The 5889-nt window shown below is 39.7% G+C and overlaps 1 pseudogene; it reads left to right on the top strand.

The window, feature by feature from the left end:
* Positions 1–1450: 1450 nt before the first annotated feature.
* LOC149227967 (F-box protein At5g46170 pseudogene) lies at positions 1451–3182 on the top strand (annotated as a pseudogene).
* Positions 3183–5889: the final 2707 nt, after the last annotated feature.

A 5889-nucleotide genomic window follows, 5' to 3' on the forward strand; every position in this document is an offset into this window, starting at 1 on the left:
GTTGGAAGACTCGCGATATAGTTATGGGATATATTGTTTTTTCATTTGGTTGATTTATTTGGTCGTTTCTCTGTGAAGCCTCTTCAAGTCTTTTTCACAGTATCCTTTCACACTGAAATTGATGCAAGTTAGTTCTTAATTGAGCAATAAGAATCTTTGCTCTCCACCGAATAATAGCTCCAATGTGCTATTTTGTTTGAGATCACAAGTGGGGTTGAATTTGAACATAGTACTTTTTCTTTCTAGCCAACCTTTTTCCCTATATAAGCTTAAAAAGCTTCTCTATAACAAAACTCTTTAATTCCTTGCTATTTGTGAGACAAACATTGTGGTAAATATTCTATTTTTGGATCCATTTGTCGTTTTGTCCTATCCATAATTTATTTCTTTCACTTTTTTTCAACAAGTGGGAACACCTATCATAACTTAGTTGTCAAACCAGCAATAAGGATAACCATGAAAGTAGACTGACTCAAAACCCTTGAGAACCATGCCACTTGGAATCCTCAAAACCCTTGAGAACCACGCCACTTGGAATAACCCGGGTGTTGCACTGTTAACCTGTTTCTTTAAGTCCATAAAAAAAACACTTAACCAGACAAAAACATTTTTAAAACATATTCCAGATCCAAATCTTTTTTCACTTATATCATTAATAAAAATATAAACTTATATCATTCTACCAAATCCGACCCAACTTCAATTCAAAAAGTGTTATCTAATCGTGTAACAAACTTTCATTTTATTACCAGAATCCAACAATATATCAATTATATCAATTAAATAAAATGTCAAATTTCCAGTCACAATCCCAACTGTAATTAAATTTTAAATGATGGTGATCAAACCTTCAAAATCATGACCATGGTGTGATTACGGGGTTTGCTTTTGTCATGAGAAAGTTGGAATGCAGCACGCACCACCCACCCACCAGGGATGAGGTGAAGAATATTCTTACAGAGAGAAATCCGTGATGACAAGCTGCCCATGGAATGATGATGAGGCGAGGAGCATTGGAATATTTTGCAGCACAAATTGATTAATTAAGTATTTTGGAGTATAAATTGGAAAAAAAAAATATTTTAACCAGGTTAAATATAGTTTGTGGGATAGATCGTTTATTATTTTTTTATTTGGTTGATTTATTGCGTATTTTTTATTTCATTAATTTATTTGACATTTTTCTTGTGGCTATATAGTTTATGAGATAAATTGTTTTTTATATTTTTACTAGATTGATTTATTTGGCCATTTCTTTGTAAAACCTTGCAAAAAGCGCGCCCCACCTTCTCAACAAATACGTGACTAAATAGATTACCCAAAAAAACTAATTAGATTATCAAAAAAAATTAACTACCAAAATATTTATTTAATTAATTAAAAGAAAGAATGATGGCGTGCCGGTGGGATTTAGGGATGGAGGGTCAGGATCAGTTGGCTAGGCGTTGAAATGGAGAGTCGTTTTTCTGTTGGTTGGACTCCACACTTAGCCGACGCTCTTTCCCTTTCCCTTTCTTTCTCCGTGTGCGAGCGGACGGGATTAGGTGATAGTATTGTTATGTGTTTTTTCCTATTTCCATTGGGTGGTTGGAAGGTAGAGGGGTCCAGACTGGATATGCTTGACACCTTCAAATAAGTATAGGTGCACTGCTCCCCATCGCCATCGCCATCGCCATAACCAGATCGGAGAAGCATTAAGCAACAGTGGGTATTACACGGGTATCAGATCTTTATCATATACAAGGGAGTGCAGGATGGGAGACTGGGGGGTTTTGTGCTGTTTGTGTTGAGAACAGGGGTTTGTTTCTTAGGGTTTGCAGAAATGCATCTGGAATTGACCCTAGCGGCGGAGGAGATAGTGGTGGATGTGGCTGCGGCGGCGGCGGCGGAGGATGAGGAGGAGCAGTTCGAGCGCCTCTCGGACGCGGTGGTGCTGTGCATATTGAACAGAGTGGGGGACATAAAGGCGCTGGGGCGATGCTGCGTTGTGTCGCGGAGGTTCAATGCTCTGGTGCCGCAGGTGGAAAACGTGGTGGTGAAGGTCGATTGCGTCATATCGGGTGAAGATGGCGGCGGCCTTAATGTGAAGGGGAAGGGAATACTCACCCACCTGTTGCGCTTCGTTGTGGGCAGCATCGTGAAACCCTTGCAGGCGCTGCATCATCTTCTTGTGAATCCGAAGAAGGCGGCGGCGGCGGCGGCTCTGGATGAGGTTTCTCATCATTCGCCCAGCGAGGTTCTGAGGAATTTTAAGGAGATTCAGAAGCTTCGGATTGAGTTGCCTGGGGGCGAACTCGGGATCGAAGACGGGGTTTTGCTCAAATGGAAGGCCGAATTCGGGAGCACTTTAGAAAGCTGCGTTATTCTCGGCGCTTCTGCTATTATAAGAAATGGCAAGGAAACCTCTGTTAAACCCTCGGGGACCTGTTCTTCAAGTGACGAAACCCTTTCCCATGCAGGGGATGAGAGTGGGAGTATTCCCGAGTCTTTTTACACCAACGGGGGTTTGAAGCTTAGGGTTGTGTGGACTATCAGTTCCCTGATAGCCGCATCTGCCAGGCACTTTCTTTTACAGCAGATAATTTCAGATCACCCTACCTTGCAGAGCCTCGTTCTCACCGATTCTGATGCCCAGGGCGTTCTCTGTATGGGCAAAAATCAGTTACAGGAGCTTCGCGATAAACCCCTTGCCGCTTCGGCTTCTTCAAACCGGACCCAGGTTCCTGCCCTCAACATGAAATTGTGGTACGCTCCTTATCTTGAGCTTCCCGGTGGCATGGCTTTGAAGGGCGCAACTCTCGTTGCGATTCGACCCAGTGACCAGCCGGTGCGAAAAGAAAGCGATGCATTTGTTGCCGGTGCTTTCGACGAGCCTTTCAAGACCGCGGCTAGCCTTCTCGTCCGAAGACGAACTTATCTCCTTGAGATGAATTCCTTCTAAGGCTCCAGAAACTCTATGAGGGTTTTAACTGATATGAACAGGGTCTCCGTGTTAAAGTTATTGTTATTTACCTTCTCATTCAAGAAAAATATCCTTGATGACCTATAATGTATCATCAGAAGGAGATCATGGATTTATGGAACTGTATAGATCGGAGATATACTGATTTTACTGATACCAAGAATCGAAACTAAAGATCAAGGTAACAATACATTGTAAGCAGACTCTGCTGCAGTACCAAGTTTCTTGCTAAGGGAAAAGGTTCACGATGAGCTGGTTTGATTTAAGGATGATCTTGGCAGTTCAGGGCTTTGTACTTGTGGAAACAGATACTGCTGTAAACCGGGATTCTTGAACCGAGTATTTGGCAGCTGGTGGATTTTGGAAGTCAGCATCTCATACATTACAAATAATTACAAAAATATGATGGTACATTTCATGAAACAAGGTTCTGTGTTCAACTCGTTTCGAGTTCGCAATGTTAAGCACTATGTATGGACATCCTCTTTAGCATCGGATGGCTCTCTTAACAATAGCTTTCAGAAATCTAGGGCGTGTTGTAATCTGAAACATAAAAAAAAATTCGTGTTGTAATTCCAGTTAAAATTTTGTTTTCTTGTTTGAATTGCTGAGGTTTAAGAATGACGTTTCCATCGGTGTTTAAAGGCTTGTCTTTTTTACCTTTAGGCTGAGTTTCTGCAATTAAATGAGATCAGTTATCTTTCTGAAGTTAATGTGATGTTTACTTCGAAATATTTCACTAATGTTTTGGAAATTATCTTATATCATCTTAAGGTGTGAGCTGCTAGGCCTTGTTCCTAGAGAAATTGAGTCGTGGCTATTGTTACAAGGTTCTAATCCACTGCTAAACTTAATGGGCATGCAATTGCATAATGAGATCAGTTATCTTTCTGAAGTTAATGTGATTTTGCCTTTGATATAATTACTTTAATGTTCTGGAAAATTATTATCTTATATCATCTTAAGTGTAAGCTGCTAGGCCTTGTTCCCAGGGAAAATGAGTCCTATGGTTGCTGTTACAAGGTTAATCCCCTGCTAAACATAACAGGCATGCGACAATGGCGTTTTTGATCTTTGTTCAAGTGATTGTCCTTCTCACCTTCAGATTTAGTTTCTACCGTTAAAATGAGATCAGTTATCTTTCTGAAGTTAATGTGGTGTTTGCATTGATATATTTCACTTAGATTATGTTAAATCATCCTGAAGTGTGAGATGCCAGACCTTGTTGCCAGGGAAAATGAGTCCTGTGGTTACTGTCACAAGGTTAATTCCCAGCGAAACATAGCAAGTATGCCACAGTAGCATCTTCGATTTTTGTTTAAGTGATTGTCTTTCTCGCCTTTAGGTTTAGTTTCTGCAATTAAGATGAGATCAATTATCTTTCTGAAATTAAAGCGATGTTTGCTTGATATATTATGTTATATCATCCAAAGGTGTGAGATGCTAGGCCTTGTTCCCAGGAAATGAGTCCCATGGTTACCGTCATAAGGTTAATCCCTTCCTAAACATAAGGAGCATGCGACTTTGCACCTACTAGGATTCTGGAGGTTGAACCATCTCACTTCCTAAGTTCAGGGAGCCTATTTCCTGATTTGGGATATTTTTGCTCAGATTATATCCACTATCAATATCCATTTGTTGCATGTTTTACTAGTATTTTAGGTTTCACAGTGAGCGGTGGGATGATCAAAGTTGTATTTATGGAAGCAGTTGAAGTAAAATAATGGAAGTCTGTTACACTTTTGTCAAAGTCTGAATCATAATTCATGGTATTAATCTGCTATTTGGCAAGGTCAAAGCCTTGGCATGCGTCAAAGTCGAGTCCTTAACAATCATGCAATACGACAGAGTTACCCAGTGTGAGAATAATAATTCAGTAATCTTAGCATCTATTAACATGACGAAGTCCAAATACTTAGCATCTAATCCTTATCATTATGTATTTATGCCGTGAATATCGTATACTTTGTTATGAACCGAGCTGCAATGTATGCCATACTCTGTCTCTCTAATTATTTGATCTCTAGTCATTTTACATGAGAGCAGCCCTGAAAGTGCATTTGTATGTTCTTCAAAACTGGAAGTTACAAGTTTTCACGAGGACCTTTTCAAGTTGTAAAGAGGCATTGTGTATATTCCTTGTTCATCTCTTATTCAGTCTTCGACACACTGAAGAACCCCTTATCATATTTTACAATTTGTGATGTCTAATTAAAGTTACTAAAGTGTTTCATTTGGTTCTTATGGGAAAATTGTTTCAATCTCTTTTATGTTTTTATTCAAACTTAGGTGACATGGTTATTGCGTTTATTAAACCTTGCTCCATACGTCACATGGTTCTATGAAAAGAAATTAGAGAGTGCAGAGCAAATATTGGAGTTCACTATTAATTTGAAATGTTCAGGTAGATTCAGAGTTTCTACCTTGAGCATGGACAGAGGTGGTTCTCAATGGTAATGCATGGAAAAAAAGTTGATCATGGTAATTGTATAGATGAAAGGCACAAAAAGTTGATCTTGGCACTTGTAGTAGATGAAGTGTACAAATAATTTGTTTTTTGTTTTTTGTTTTCGAATTAGATTGAGTGTATGTTGGGCCAGCCCTAATGTTGGATAGAAGAATGATCTGTCCACTTGTGGGATGTTGTTACCAGGATTGTGTGAAGCTCAATCGAGCCTGGACGCCTTGTGGGGCAGTTTTTAACCCCACAACCAGCTTCTATCATCAACCCTTCCCCATGAAATTTGAACCAGTGATCTGATAAAAATTAACCACACAAACCAGCCTATGTAAAAAGAGTTTCATCAGATAAACGACACAAACCACTGGTGTGTAAAAAGAGTTTATTATGCAACTTAGTCATGTCCACTAACCCACTCAAAAACCAGTACAGGAAAAAGGTAAAGAGGAGGTAGAGCCGCGGTGAA

The sequence above is a fragment of the Pinus tabuliformis genome, chromosome J (assembly GCF_031772625.1).
Source record: "Pinus tabuliformis cultivar Carrire ecotype Pingquan chromosome J, CPIR1, whole genome shotgun sequence".
Classification (NCBI taxonomy): domain Eukaryota; kingdom Viridiplantae; phylum Streptophyta; class Pinopsida; order Pinales; family Pinaceae; genus Pinus; species Pinus tabuliformis.